This window comes from Leptidea sinapis, chromosome 39, assembly GCF_905404315.1.
Source record: "Leptidea sinapis chromosome 39, ilLepSina1.1, whole genome shotgun sequence".
NCBI classification, from domain to species: Eukaryota; Metazoa; Arthropoda; class Insecta; order Lepidoptera; family Pieridae; genus Leptidea; species Leptidea sinapis.
Genome location: NC_066303.1, coordinates 2568257 through 2585248, shown reverse-complemented (window position 1 = coordinate 2585248; position 16992 = coordinate 2568257). Strand labels below are relative to the sequence as shown.

At 35.8% G+C, this 16992-nt stretch overlaps 1 protein-coding gene across 1 annotated transcript in view; it reads right to left on the bottom strand.

The window, feature by feature from the left end:
• The window catches only part of LOC126976042 (uncharacterized), a 144064-nt gene that overhangs the window by 43737 nt on the left and 83335 nt on the right, over positions 1-16992 (bottom strand). The gene's annotated exons all lie outside the window — the stretch shown is intronic.

The following is a 16992-nucleotide window of genomic DNA, read 5'->3' as shown; positions in this document are numbered from 1 at the left end:
CGAAGGCCTCCCCCAAAGATCACCATGACGATCGGTCCTGTGCTGCCCTCGTCCAATTTAGAACCATTACTATTTTTTTATTATTTCTAAATTTATAGCAAAATGTAAAATACTTAAAATTAATAAGTTATTATTCGGGCCGTATCGTGTACAGTACATACATCAAGCCTTAAACAATATAAAATCGTAACGTTTAAGTAACGCATAAATAAATTTATTCTTTAATTGTGAGTTATAATAATGCTTACTCATTTATATACTTAAAACACCAACTCACTTTAATACTGCTTACCTCGGGGACAACGTACCTCGCGTATTGTTTTTTTCCGAATAAAAAACTTGTGAAAAATTTTATGAAATTCTGCATTAAGTTAGCAATGAGTTTCTTTATTAATGAGATTAATAGGACGCACGAATATACAGGTTGTGTGAAAGTGTCTTAATTAATTAATTTGAATGGTATATTTTTATGGGGCTGACCCGGTATTTATACCATCTTTGTGCTGTAGGAAATGGCAATTCGCGCTAGGTTCTAAAGAATTAATAACGATGGGAAGACTACAGCAACCATCCACTCCAAACGTCACGAGGGGCTGCTGAAAACCAGTGTTGTGTTGGTGTCTTCTGCACTGACCAACAATGTACTGAGTCAGCTCACTTTAGCAGGGAATCACGCACCGCACAGATCTTTTTAATTTTATATAATTTTTATTTTTGTTGAAATTTTTCTGTTATCTATTTCATTTAATTTAAATTGTAATTAATACTCAAAATTGAACGTGTGTGTTTTTTATTGCTAATATAGTGTTTCTATTCTATTCTAAGAATCATTAAGAGATAATTTTTAATTAATAAACATTTAAAGTGTTGCAGCTCAATATATTCTCGAAAATGTTATGTATATAAATATAATATTTACACCAGGAGTAGATTATAACTTATTATGCCTACCACACGTCTAAGTAAGTAAGTAGGTCATTTGTTGCGCGTTAAATATTATGATTTTACTACTAGATCCCTGAAAATATACAAAACAAATGTGTTACAATTCAAAAGAATGCTTAAGAAATTATTGTTTGGTAAAGTTTACTATAACATAAATTACTTTATTAATGATACCACAGATTGGGAATAGAGAGACCGCCATCAGGCTATTTAATTATTACCTAAGTAGTACAAAATAATATTGTGACGAAATTTATACAAAAACGATGAAGGCCGCTGTCACACATCTGTCACAAAAATACTTCCTTTTCATAGATCAGGTGTGTTCCAATATAACATGATTTTACAATCCCGTTCATACTTTAAACGTAATATTACAATAATAAGCTTTCCCACATACTTGTGTATAATACGTATTCTAAGTAATTAATTCTAAGTAGTTTAATTTACGAAATCAAATTGTAAATTTTGGTGCTGAAATTAAAATCTATTCAGTGCGATAACATTGTAATTGCAAAGTTTTAAAATTTTCATTTGCGTGGGCAAGTTCCTATTGAATGCCCCAGTTCTTTGAAAGTTTTATAATTGTGTGCTTGTTGCCCTGATTAAATGAGACAGTGTTTAAATCAAAGTAGGATCTACACTTTAAACAAATATAAAAACCACAGAGTATATTTGTATATGAGGTAGCAACCCCGTGCCACCATCCATCCTGGGTCTTCCGCGTAGGACCCCACGGGCTTCGAGTTAAATGATGGGGGCGATAGCCCCTATTAGTGATATCATTGCCGCCTGCAACTACAGGCGGGGCTCTAAGTGGGACCGGCTGGTCCGTGGTGTCATATCCGGTGGTATCCTATTGCATTCCGATTGAGTCCGCGTAGTGTCGCGAGTGATCTGCGGACTGCGGCAAGGTGGCAGGTCAAGCGATGACGAGCCCGCCGCTAGTGTACCGGTGAGCGCCCATCAGCCATCAGGAAGCAGTCGTGTAGGAGACTAGGTCACGTGGTAGTCCTCTTATGTCCGGAGGTCGTCGTTGGTATGGCGCGATGCCATGAAGATGCTGGGATCGCGCTCCATCGGCGCGTGCTATCACAGAGGTGCTCAGGTGGCAAACGAAGTCGTCCAGGCTCTCCATGCGCAGGTCTCTGGAGATGACCTGATTCCGTATGAAGCGCGGTGCTCCGTAGATGGTGCTGAACGTCAGCGACTGCTGCGCTCGCAGCTACTTGCGTCCCATCTCGTGAGCGTGTGAACGTATGCCTTGCAGACGCACACCTTCAGAGCGCTTGTAGACGTCCGTTTTTTTCACCGGATAACGGACCGTGTTTTTTGCCGGATTCGCGGTGGTGTATGAATTATAATGAATGTGTGTACATGCACCGGACATCGGTCCGGCGAACAATTTACGCCAGATGCACCACACCTTCCCCTCGGTGTTTTGTAATAAGCAGCATGTTTTTACAATGTTAACAGCAGTATCTGTTGAAACATTTAATGGTCTATGCAAAATCCTCCATTTATTGGATAAAATACCAAATGCGCATTCGACGTAGCGTCGCGCTCTTGTGAGACGATAATTGAAATTTTTTTTTATTGAGTCAAGTCACCGTAAGGACGAAGTACGTGTTGATGTAAAGCGAAAGCTTCATCAGCAACAAATACATAAGGTAACTCACTGCCTGCACCTGGCAACTGCTTAGGTCGAGGAATATTTAATTTATCGCCTACTATTCTTTTTCAAAATTCTGTTTCTTTAAATACTGCTGAATCGCATTCTTTGCCGTAGGCTCCAACATCAATAAAAACAAAATTATAGTTTGTGTCTACCACAGCCATTAATACTATTGAGAAATAGTGCTTGTAGTTGAAAAACATTGATCCACTTTCTTCTGCTATTGTTAACCATTCGTCTTCCGATGGTAGTTTCATATAAATTGGAGAAAGGGTTTCCCACAATGCTTCAAATACTTCTTGTACAATACAGCTGATAGTTTTTATACCCATTCTGAAACTGTAATGTAGATCACTAAATGTGTTCCCTGCAGCTAAATATCTGTAACAATTTTTTCTTTTTTAGGCAAAGATATCATAAAAAAATGGAACAATGCAAGAGATAACTGGATGAAATGTCACAAAAAAGTTAAGGAATGTAAATCCGGCTCTGGTGCAAAAAGTCTACGAAAATATAAATTCTACGATCAAATGCTCTTTTTGTGTAAAATTGTGACTCGCCGAACAACGGAAGCAAGTATTACATCAAAAAAAACATCACACAATCTCACAACAAAGAAACTGACTCACAAACCAATAATGACCCAACCGCACCAGCCAATACTACCGATTTAACAAAAACAAGCAAGAAGAGAAAGACAGACTGTAGCGAAGTTGATCGACAAATGCTTACTTTAATTAAATCAGTTGAAGATGAAGACAAGAGTAAGAGTATGTGTTTTTTCAAAGGTATTGCTCCGATTGTAGACAAGTATAGTGATGACGATTATGTTGAATTCCAATATGAAGTCATTAAAGTTATGAGAAATTTAACTCGGAGAAATCAAGCATCCATGCAGCAGCAAAATTACAATTACAATATTAATCGAGGCTACACTACGGCTACACCCGACTACAGGATACACGAATATCAACTAACACAACCCATTCCATCGACATCCAGGATGCCCTATGAATATCAGCCAACACAACTCATTCCATCTACATCCAGGATGCCCTATGAATATCAGCCAACACAACTCATTCCATCTACATCCAGGATGCCTCAAGAACTCATGCAGCAAGATGATTCCCAATCTTCAATTATTACTGAATTAAGTTCAATCACATCGCATGATTACGATTTCGATTTTTCTAAAACTCCTTAATTTATTTTTTGAGTATAATAAAACAATTACTACCTACTAAATTTTGTTTTAATTAATACAGGTAATCAATCCCCTTTTCTATAATTTGAAATTGAACATCTCTTTAACATACCTTATCGTAACGGCTAATCTCTCTGCAGGGGAAATAGATTTACGCATGTCAGTATCCTCGTGTCTTATTTTATCATATATGGCTGTTAATAATAGTTGAAAGGTTTCTTTCTTCATCCGAAAATAATTGTAAAATTTAGTTTCATCTTCCTCCAACTGCGTAAAAAGAGTTTGAAATGCACCATATTTCTCCCTTTCCAATAATATAGGATGTACCCACGATGACCTTTTACGTTTTTCTATTTCTTTTTGTTTCTTCTTGTACAAATAGTAGGCCAATACGAGTTTTTTTTTCTTATTATTCGACATTTCACACGTGTGTAATCTCTGACTACCAGTTCAAAACTAACGCATATAGACGGCAGTCCATCCATCCGGTAAAAAAAATATGTATACAAGGATAGCCGTTTATTGACGGTCCGTTATCCGGTGAAAAAAACGGACGTCTACAAGCGCTCTCATACAGAGAGGCAGGTGGGATGCCAGCACGAGGCGGAGGAAGACCACGTTCTTCACATGGGGCTGAATCGATGGTCGCGCCGACCTTCGAGAACCATTCGTCGGTCTCGCCCATCAGTGACACAAGGGGCGGCAATAGGCGCACCCGCCCGATGAAAATCGCCTGAGTGTTCGCCACGTTGACCTTGAGTCTCCAGTCGTTCGCTAGGTGGAGAGCGCGTATAGTGCCCTCTGTATCTTCAGCGCTGCATGCGGGGCATTCAGCGAGATGGTAATGAACGCCGCGTCGTCGGCATACAACGCTAGCATGGTCGACGAGTGTCAGACAGCTTCCCTGGGTTCACTCGAGTAGACCTGGACAGCTTGTACACGAGGCCGGCGTACCAGACGCGATAGAACACCTTCTCCATATCGAGGAATACTGCGACTGACCGCTCTCGCTTGTTGTAGGCGGTAGCGTACGGCGTGGCACACAATAGTTTTGTCTTCTCAAGATTGCTTAGTTTCCGTGTTAATCGTGTGTATGTATGCGTGAGTTAATTCGGTCGCTCTAGTATGAAGTTAAAGTACTGTTCTGTTACTGTATAGTGCTATGACTGTATTGTGCTAAAACTGTCTGTTGCAACGTGAAAAAAATTTTTTTTTTGAGTTGTCCGTACGTTATAGTTATGACACGTAACAGTATCTATATATAAAATTCTCGTGTCGCAGTGTTTGTTACTAAACTCCTCCGGAAAATCTTAACCGATTTTTACACAATTTTGTGTGCATATCAGGTATGTCCGAGATTCGGCCAACATCTATTTTGTCTACCCCTAAATATTTTTTATTTTTTTTATCTTTATTGTATTACGATTCAGCACTAACAAATACATACAACTTCAAATTTTAACCAATCTACGATCAACATCTATTTTTGTTTCGCGATTTTTATATTATTTTGTTCCATCCACTGAACCACAATAGGGGCGCAAGATCGAATACAATAAATGTAGTACAATAAATTTTATGAACGATATATCCGGTATGTCTGAGAATCGGTCGTCATCTTATACCAAAAATATATTAATTATTACATTTTTTTATTACTTTATATGGCATAGGCATTTGCTGGGTCAGCTAGTTTAAACCATATAAATATTAAGAGTTAATTTTGGTGTGTCAGAACCGAACCTTCCAACACGCACTTAGCTGTTTCTATGCGAATCCGCTAAATGACGGAACATTCCAACCGAAATTAAGCTTTTTCTTTGTGAATCTGCTAAATGACGGAACATTCCAACCGAAATTAAGCTGTTTCTTTGTGAATCTGCTAAATGACGGAACATTCCAACCGAAATTAAACTATTTCTTTGTGAATCTGCTAAATGACGGAACATTCCAACCGAAACTAAGCTGTTTCTTTGTGAATTTGCTAAATGAGTTAAAAAAAGTAACCTTGTCCCATCCTCTATCGAAGCTCCCTCCAGACGTACATTGGCCCCAGCCATTTTTTAATTAATAAAGCTTCACGAGGCGGGAGTACCGTCAGCAAAACAAATCTATTCTATGTATCTCTATGATTAACATAATTATTACAAATTAGAATGAAGTATACATATTTAACTTATAGTATACCAAATTAATGGATGAATTCACGACTCTCAGGATATGCCTCAGTTTCGAGTTGTTTATTATATTATGTAATATATAGTAAATGGTATAATACATTATAATATTAACCCAGAAATGAGAAAAATTTCTTCAAAAAAAAAACAAATTACCAAAATGAAATACATTTGAAATTTTTAAAATGTTAAGTGAAATTAATATTATTTTTTTATATCCTTGACTTTTTTTATCTATCTTTGAATCTTTAATTTATTTTTAAACATTTGATATGATGATAGAATACTATGTGGCCTGAAATCGAATCTCTTTTATGTTTTTTTTTGTTACTAACCGACTTCAAAAAATTCTCAATTTTTTTATGATTTACCTCAGACTTTTCGACTGGGTGAATCGATTTAGATGCTTCCCATGTGGTCCCATTGCTATTTGATCCAGATCTGACAATAGCATCCATGAGAAAATCATAAAAGTCTTAAAATTTGCTATAAGTATGTGCACCATGAGCATCCAGATGGTGGAGATGATATACTAATTCGTGGCGCGTCATGTGAAGTTAGAATTTAGCGGTAGGAATCAGGTGAAACAGCGTTTCGGAACACTTCCCGTGATAAATACGGTGGAAAACAAACAATGAAGCGACGTCTCTACGCAACGCCAAGTGATCTAGCCGTTCACAGAGGACTGGGTCCCCGAAACGATTTGACCGAATACTGGGGTGCGCCTGACCAGAGATGACAGCAATACTCCAAATGTGGCCGGACCTGCGCTTTGTAGAGCGCTAGAATGTGTTCCGACTTGAAGTATTACCGAGCTCTATTTATGACGCCCGGCTTCTTCGAAGCCAATTTGACTTTGCCTTCCAGATGACCGCGACTCTGTATTATATCGCCTCAGTGATACTTTTATTGATAATCTGCTCAATCTCTTCACCTCCTCCCGCAAAAAATGTTAAAAATAACCTAACAGAACTAGTTCTTTAAATGGAAGTAAAAAACTATGACTTACATGTTGAATACGCTGTCTGTACATCTGAACGATTAGGGCGAGGCATTAATGAGACGAATTGGCCAGATAAATCTTGATACGTTACGTTTTATCGAACTGTGCAATGAATTGAATGGTGTGGAATTGTGGTAATACTAGCGGCTTCACCCGACTTGGAACTGGATCAAAAGCTAAAAATTTATCACAATTATTACAGGGGAGTGTTCCGAAGAGCTGTTTCACCTGTTTTCTGCCGCCGAATTCCATCTTCGCTGTCTGCCAGTTTCATCCCCACCATCTAGATGTATGGCGGTCCTCAAGTGCGGTTTTCAAGGAGCTTTCTTTCATATACAAAGCTGTGGAATGAGCTTCCTTGTGCGGTGTTTCCAGGACGATACTACATAGGCACCTTCAAAAAAAGCGCGTACAAGGTGTACCTACACCAGTTGACCCGTATGCTCGTTTGTCAACTTTTTCCATAAAAATTACAAGAAAAAAAAATAAACAACGTGAGAAATCAGCCCTCGAATATAGCAAAATTTTGATAAAGTTTCTTCAATTCACAATTTTATTAATAAATCACATGTTCCGCGCCCCGCGTTCCTTCCTACCTGTCACCTGTGTAATTTCTACACTGTTACACTATCGTAAATAAGTATTATATCCATAATTTTAAGCAGGATTTGTAAAAAGTTTAATATGTTTGTATCAAAATTCATAGACGATGTGGGATTCGAACCCGCGTCTCTCGGGTTCTGTCCGAGCGCTCTTTCCAACGGAGGCAACCGTTCGAGCGACGCATCAACTGAAATTTTGGTATGTGTTGTTCAACTCTCAGGTTGTGGCTCCATCTACAGGATATACTTTACAGTTAATAACCTGCTGAACCCCAATAATTGCATATTAGCAAATTGACTTGAGATGTCGCTCTTTCAAATCTAAACAATGTTGGTACATTCTTAATAAAAAACAAAATTATTTTTAGTACAAAAAAGCTGACGACACTTATTGTACATAGTCTGACCTTTTTTTGTTAGTTTTGTTAACTACTTGAATTGCTATATTTACATCTACAGCTTATACGAGTATATATCCTTTGAGACGTAAGTAGAAATTCGGTTGCATCACTTTTCAAAATATAATGCTGTACCCTACAAAAAGGCATTCGAAATTTTAGACCATGATGGGTTGATGCAAGCCATGCAAGAATGCGGAGTGGGGGGTAAAATGAATCAGTGGTTCAGAAACTACCTCCTAATCGGACAATAAACACGATGATAAATGGAACCACTGGTGAAGAGGCTAAGGTGACCCTAGGGGTGCCGACTGGCTCTGTATTTGGCGCTATTGGGTTTAGAATGCTTGTCAACAGTGTAGTTAACGTCGTGCAAAAATGTAATATTTATATGTATGCTGATGACATGTGCCTATTATATGCGTCTGAAAACATAGAAAGTGCACAAATGGCAATCCAAGACGATTTCGAAAATATTATAAAATGGGCGCATGACAACAGCATCATATTGAATCTAGAAAAAACTAAGTATTTGCATATTTTTACCACCTACAACAGAAATGCAAAAAATATAAACTACAATAATATACCTATAATAGGACATACTTACGAATGTTTACACCGAAATAAAGCAAATTGTAACTGTTCCGCAATAGAATATGTAGAAAAATACAAATATTTAGGATTAGTAGTTGATAAGAACTATAATTTAAAATTACATTTTGACGCGCTATGCATAAAATTGAGAGCTATTTTAAGCAAATATTATCAGCTAAGGTACGTAAATAATAAACAAACGCTTCGCACTGTGTACTATGCGTTAGTTGATTCGCTTATCAACTACGCTGTTGGTGTGTATGGTCGTACCTACAATACATATACTTAAGAGGTATATATCTTGCAAACCAGATTTATAAAATATTTGGTAAGCAAAAAAGATAAAAATAATTGTAAAGGTGATTATCGAAAGCTATATTCACTAACTAAAATACTACCTGTTGATTTAAAAACCAAATTCCAAATAGCAATAGATTTTTATTTTAACGATAGTTTGAAAGTTCCTATAAAAAATAAATATAACTCCAGAAGCGTGAGGGAGGGAAAGTTAATGGTTCCAAAGATTGAAAATTACTACGGCAAAAGATTGAATGAATATGTGGTGCCAGTCATATACAACGAGATAGCGTGGCTGAGGAGTGTTCCCAAACTAAATAAAAATGCAGTTAAATTTAAGATGAAAAATGCGCTGTTGAATATGCTATTGAATAACTCTCACTGAATGTTGTTCAATGTTATTCAACAATAACAATATACAATAATAGATTTAGTAAATGTTTTCTTTTGTCTAATTTGAATAATTCTAATAATGTTTAGTTGTAAGTCCTAATAGTTTAGATTAAATTACGTAGTAGTTAAGTATGTACACATAATTAAATGTTTTTTAAGCGCATTAACTTGCCAACAAACTGTTGAAGTTTGGCAAGATATATTAATAAGTTAAAAGTGTACTTATTTAATTTAAAAAAAAAAAAAAAAACCTAATTATGTTGATTAATAGGGTCTTGTTTGACGTGAATAAATGAAATTTTATTAAATTACGATCAAGTTGATTGAACTTTATTTTAGGACTAACAAATTAAATAACTTCTGTTCAAAAATGTTATTATTTATATTTTTCTGGGAACTGGGAACAAAGCAAACGAATTTTAATACAACTAAAGGAAGACAAAGGATTTATTTACATTCTCTTTAAATTTGACGGTAATAAAGCTTAACAAGGACAAAGAAAAAACAAACGAATTAAGTCAATTTAATTTAATTTTTTGATAAAAATCAGGCATCTTGTAGAAGACGGTCCTAATTGGTCACTGCTCGCATACAAATGCAATGTCCGCACGGTTTGGAAGTTATATATTGAGGTTTACTTATGTGTTGCAACTGTCTATTGTTAGCTAATTCTGTAAGAATAAATAACAATAAAAAACTTAAAATTTGTAATAAAGATTAATAAAAGTACGGCGCCTTTTTCTACCGCTAAGCAGTAAATTGTAAGCATTATAGTGTTTCGTGTGAGACTTAACATATTATGTCTCAAGGCGAAGAGTGCAATTGTACCACTCAGAATTTTTGGGGTTTTTCAAGAATCCTGAGCGGCACTGCATTGTAATGGGCAGTGCGTATCAATTACCATCAGCTGAAATTCCTGCTCGTCTCGTCCCTTATTTTCACAAAAAAATATATAATACTGCTACTAATAATAAAGGTAATAGATTAGATTTTTTTTTATTAAATTGTCATTTAAGTAATTAATTATTTTGTAATGTATAATGTATTTTGTATAATTTGTACATCATAAATAAGGCAAACATGTACTTCATAAATTATATGTAACATAAATCTTACATGTTTATGCAAATTAGAACTTTGACTTTGAATAAAATGTCTGTTTTAGACAGACTACAATCCTATCCAACCACTGACCTGTATAAATACCACTGGACAGGCTGTTCCTTATGTTTGACAGCAAATTTTTTGTGCCTATTTGAAGCGCCACTTGCGAGCGTCCAGAGAACTAATTTTGACGTATAATACAAATAACTACGAAGGTACGTACAATACTCTGAAGTATTTTTACATTTCCTTCGATTTCCGTGTTATTTATACTTCAAGAATCAACGTAATAAAGTAATCATTTTTTCTTGTAAATAGTTTCCCACCATCTATCGATGTTTGCTGAGGTTGTCATCACTAGTTTTAGTACCGAAGACTCTCACTATGGCCAACAGCGCCAAAATGGCGGATGTCAAACAGGCACACAAGAACTTTGACAGCCGACAGTCCAGTGGTGGTATATAGTAGAGGTCAGTGTATCCAACAGTATAGCGTATGAAAAAAACAGATGCTGTGAGTTGACATATTGTATCAAATTATTTCACGATACGATATTGCGAAGACATTCGGATCGTACGTTTATGCGAGCGATGTTCAGTTAGGACACTCACTGAAGATTAAGAAAAATATATTTCACTACCAAAGCTACTTGTAATGAAGTCTCATTATAATAAATATTTCTAAATATCAAACATACTGAGGTTAACATATCCAATTCCTCGACACGAGAATAATGAAAGATTTTTGAGTATACATGCTTTCGAGGATTAATGAGTTAAGGGCGGGTTGCAAAAAATATATTTTTTTTCAGATTTTGCTATGAGGCAGCTCTTTTGAAGACTAAAAAGGTAACAGCGAGCGATTACACTATAATTTATCTCTTGCGTTTGTTGTCACAAACAGTTAAGATAAATTAAACAAAACTTTTTTTATTAGCTATTTTATAGGGTTTGATCATCAATAGGCACTTTATGAAAAAATTATTTCGAAGTTGTATAAGTTTCAAGGTTTTTAGTACCATGATGATTAACCAAAGTACTATTTAATAATAAAAAACTTGTTAATTAGAAACTTGTGTTTTACGAACGTTTTCCTTAAAATATCTGCCATGCCTTACCTGTATTTGTATTCTTCTTCAACGCCACTTAGCATTCCATTCAGCATCCCAATAAATACATTATTGCAATTTGATATTCTATACAAATAGGATTTAAAATAACTATTTTTTAAATAAGAGGGGCCTAATGGGAAGTTGTGAGGCACCGCTCGTGGCAACACCAGGGGTGAAGAGACACGTTTGGCCTATGGACTTGCATCCCGTGCCACTAAATAAAAAAAAGAGACACGTTGTCGGGCTTTAAGTTGGGAGTATGCTCTTAGATTGAAGGTCAATAAGCCCCCGTATCGGTTATCGGTAATCGGGAATTATCGATAAGTTTATCGCATTTGATAAAATCAAAATCAAAACCACTTTCTTCATCAAGGTCAAGGAAATGACACTTATGAATGTGAAAAGGTTTCTTTTCTTTTATATTTACCACCACTTCGGAAAAGGCTTCAATGAGACGAAGTTGTAAGAATCTAATTACCACCTAATGGCCATTCTTTTAAATCAACATTTATATACAAAGTGATGCAACAATGCTGATGACAAGTTAAAAGGCATGAAGGGCATTTATTTTCTCAAAATTGATACCTTTAGAATTCTTTTTGATATCATTTCTATTATACTAGACACTACTACCGCTTCGAAAACAAATGGCACTCTGAGAAAGAAGAAGCGGCGCAAGAAACTCTCCCGAAGCATTTTTTTGCGCTCTTTTTAATGAAATGTACATTATTCTACTGTCATTACTATTGCTATAAAATAATCATAATGTAGTCCCAGGCAGTCCGATCACTTAGATATTAAGCTGTGTAGTAGTAGGGATTGACGATAGAGCCATTATCTAATAAAACATTCAAATTTATTTATAGATAATTCCTGAACAGTGGCTGGGACTTTATTAAAAAGGTTTACATTTACCCTTAAACATATTATGTATCTAATGAAGCCTACTAGAATTAGTTACAAGCAATCCCTTATTTTTAGGGTTATTACACGAAGATTTAAATTATTCACATAATATTAGAAAATAAGCAATACCTAACACTTATTCTCTAGAAGCGTTATAAATCATGGACGCAATCTCACCGTGTCTTCTTATATTGCCGGATGACATTCATCATAAATAACTGAACACATTTATAATACAACGCTCGCCTTCGCCATATTATTTTAGAGCCTTTTTACACTGAACTGCGTCTTTATTGACTTCCATGGATTATTTTTTGAAATCGTATACAGCCAGTTTGGTCTGAATTTAAATATGATATGATAAAATGATGAAAAATTATAAAATCGCCCTGTGCTTCCATAATCATAAACCCATAATTAATACCAATAAATAGTCTGCTAACTTAAAGCATTGCTAATTCGCACTTTGTCTTCTTCTATTGACCTAAGACAGAATGAGAAAAAACACTCCTTAGCGGCTGTTTAAAGTTAGCGGACCATTATGAATAAGGAGGAAAGAGAATAGGGAAGTCCCAGGTCCAAGGGTGTCGTAAGAGGCGTCTTAGGCCATTAACTCGTGGGAGACGTCTTTGCACAGTGACGAGCTTGGCACTGCATTGTCATCAATTACCATCAGCTGAACGTCCTGCTCGTCTTGTCCCGTCCGTATTTTTGTAAAAAAAGCTGGACCTTGTGAGCACAGCCATAGATTTGGATTATTATTTATTTATTTAGGCTTACCAAGATAACATTTTCGAATAAGATAAACAATTATCTATAGGTAGGTACGTGTTACTATTAGTAATATCAAAATTAAAGGTATTTTTACATTGTCATTTTACATATAATATTGTAATTTGAAATGATTTGTAAATCGGCGTACTAAAATGTAAATCTTGATATAAAAAAGTGGCAATGAGTATCTTGCTACTTCTTCTCATTAGCTCAACCCTTTACGAAGTAGCAGTAGATTCAATAATTGAGATAAATAATTTTTTTTGACATTCATAAGTGTCATTTCCGTGACCTACATGAATAAACTGATTTTGATTTGGTATGCGCAACATTACTTAAATAAAAATGTATGCTTAAAACAATTTAGATAAAAAAATGACTAAAAATAATGACTTTACTACTAATTACTTATAAACTAATTTATATTTATTATTTTTAATGACTAAGGACACTTGTTTTTTATAAAAGTTAAAATTTGAAAAAATATATATTATGTATGATCTTATGTAAATATTTTATTTCAGTTTACACACATGAGTTCAATGGGAGAGTTTAATCCGTAGTTACTTCTATAAAATTTAATAAATATTAGGGAATATGTACTAAAACTGGGTAAACTATTCGAAAGTTAAATGCTGGTTCCCAAATGCTAATAATTTGAAGATTATCTGGACAGTTTATAAGGTTGTTTATGAGTTTGTAAATGAAAATATGATATATATATATATGATCCCAGAAAATGTACAAAACAAATGTGTTACGAAATTTAAAATAATTGTTAAAAACGTTTGTGTGGGAAAGCATATAGCATAAACGATTGTCTTAATGACACCACGGACTGGGAATAAAGCGAACACCCTTAGGCTCTTTAATTATAAATGTTTATTGTACGATATCACATTGTAATCCATATTTTATATAAAAAAAAGCCCGCTGGGTTTCTTGCGCCCATTCTTCTCAGGTCTGTGGCAGTCTCTTTTGAATGGGTGGTAGTTTTTGACGTACAATAAGTGATTTTGAATCCTATTTTGAATAAAAATATTTGAATTTGAATATAAATATGATAAGTTGTCAACAAGTCGTTTAAGTTTTTTTTGTGTATATCTTGGTAACTTGGAGATTTATGCCAAAAGACGTTTAATTAAATGATAAACTTTATTGAACTATAATCATCTTCCTCTGTAGTCAGGATAGTGCTGGTCCCAGGATCTCCCCCCCAACACCATGGCACCATTCTTCACAAACATGCACGAGAAACTGCGGCACTTGAAATAAATTTTTAAAATGAATTGAATAACACAAATTAAATTTGAAAAAAAAAATTTATGAACGATGCGGGACTCGAACCCGCGACCTCGCGCATTTTGTGCGAGCGCTTTTCCACCAAATTGTTTATATTGTCAATGTCCTAATATGCAAAAATTGGGGTTGAATAGCATCAACTGTAAAGTAGATCCTGTTGATGAAGCTACGACCTGAGAGTTGAACAAGACAGACAAGATTTATCAACGATACGTCACACGAACGGTAGGCTCAGTGGAAGTGTGCTCGCACGAAACGCAAGAAATCGTGGGTTCGAGACCCGCATCGTTCATAAATTTTGTTTTCAAATTTAAAATGTGTAACTAATCCCAGAAGTGAGGGTTATAAAATACTTCTAAAAATATATATAATATATATTATATTATACTATATTACTTTAAAAATAGCGAATTGTTTGGATTGAATAAATTAATTGGTCCACGCAATAGCCTAATAAAGAACGCCGCATTCCTGAGGTGTAGAAACGATTTAAAGTAGAAAAAGTTTTTAAAATGTTTTTGAAGTGATAACTTCTTATGGGAGGGTAAACTGCTGCGTAACGTAACGCGTTACGGCGCCAGTCTGTCTGGCTTCCCTTTCTCTCACGCATACGGCAGCGGTAGGCAGGCTCCTCCTCTGTCACTCTAACCAATTGTTTTTTTATAGGATTAAATAATGTGAGCACTAATAATGTACAAACACAAAAATCTAAATTGTATTATTACCAGGCTGGACTAGAATAGTCCAGAATAAATCAAGATGGAAGTCCTTAGAGAGAGCTAATATAGAAAGAAAACAATGACAATACACATATATAAAGATTCTAATGTAAGCACACTTTTCTCCTTTACGGCCGTTCCCAATATTCAGTCCATCTCTTACTTGAGGTAAAAATCGTAACTATCGTTGACTTCTCTGTCCCAATAAACTTATCGACGGTAGCTCACCATAAGGTGACCACGGATAACCGTGCACGCTGTCTGTCAATTGGACGACGTATAGTTTACCAGCGATAGAAGTTTGTATGGAAATTGCAATTCACGCGTCCCAATATAAGGCGATAAGAATGACTTATCGGGTCTATTGGGACAACTTAAAATTATTGACAGCTAATTACTGACAGTAGAAGGTAGTAATTTATCTCTATCTGTAGATAGTATATGGGAACGGCCATTAGTCGTGTATCAACTGTCACTGTCCGAATCGGGTTCTAAATTCAATGCATTCATTCATTGGCTATGCCTAGTTAGGTTCAAAATAATTAGTGTAAGTTTGTGAATTATACATACGCTTGCTTGACAATCAACTCCTCTGCACTGCAACAAAGTATTAAATCAATCCTTATAAATAATCTAGCTGGCTAATAAGGAACACCAGATTATTACCATTAGATACGGATCGAAGTATAAAGCTCATCATTTCAGCCGGAAGACGTCCACTGCTGGACACAGGCCTCCCGCAAATATCGCCATGACGATCAAATCAAATCAAAATCAGTTTATTCACGTAGGTCACGGAAATGACACTTACGAGTGTCAAAAAAAAATATAATATTTTTCTTACTGAATCTACCGCTACTTCGTAAAGGGTTGAGCTAATGAGAAGAAGTAGCAAGAAACTCATTGCCACTCTTTTATATCAAGATTTACATTTAAGTACATCGATTTACAAATCATTTCAAATTACAATATAATATGTAAAATGATGCAACAGACTGGTCCTGCGCTGCCCTCATCCATCCTACTCCGGCGGTCTTGACCAGATCGTCGGACCATCTTGTGGGGGCCTACCAATACTACGCCTTCCGGTACGTGGTCGCCATTCGACGACCTTACTGCCCCAACGGCCATCTGTCCGCCGAGCTATGTGCCCTGCCCACTGCCACTTCAGTTTCGCAATCATTTGGGCTATGTTAGTGATTTTGGTTCTCCTATTGATCTCCTCATTTCTGATTCAATCTCGCAGGGATACTTCGAGCGTTGCCCTCTCCATTGCCCAGTGAGTTATTAAAGTTTTAAGAAACAATTATTTTTATAACCACTACGTGCTCAGTCATGTGTACGCGGAGTAGTGTCTCAGCTCTGTAAATCAGCTAGTAAGTAAATAAAAAGCATCGTAACTATAGAGGTAAAAAGTCGTGTCTCGGTAGTGAAAGCTCTTATGAAATGGAATATGGGATTCTTTGTCACTGTCTTTTTATCTGTATATAAAAGAGAGAACATAGTCGATCACGTAGTTTAGAATATGCAAGTGGGAGGCTCCTTTGCACAGGAAGCCGGCTAGATTATGGCTACCACAACGGCGCCTATTACTGCCGTGAAGCAGTAATTGCATAGATGGACCCAATCAAAGGTCCAATTCAAACCCACATCCACACACTCACTCACTCACTCACACACATGCATACACACACACACATACACACACACACACACACACAATTAATTGTAAATTGTAAAATTTGGTTTTTAATCATTTCTGTTTATTTCTATATTGTTTAC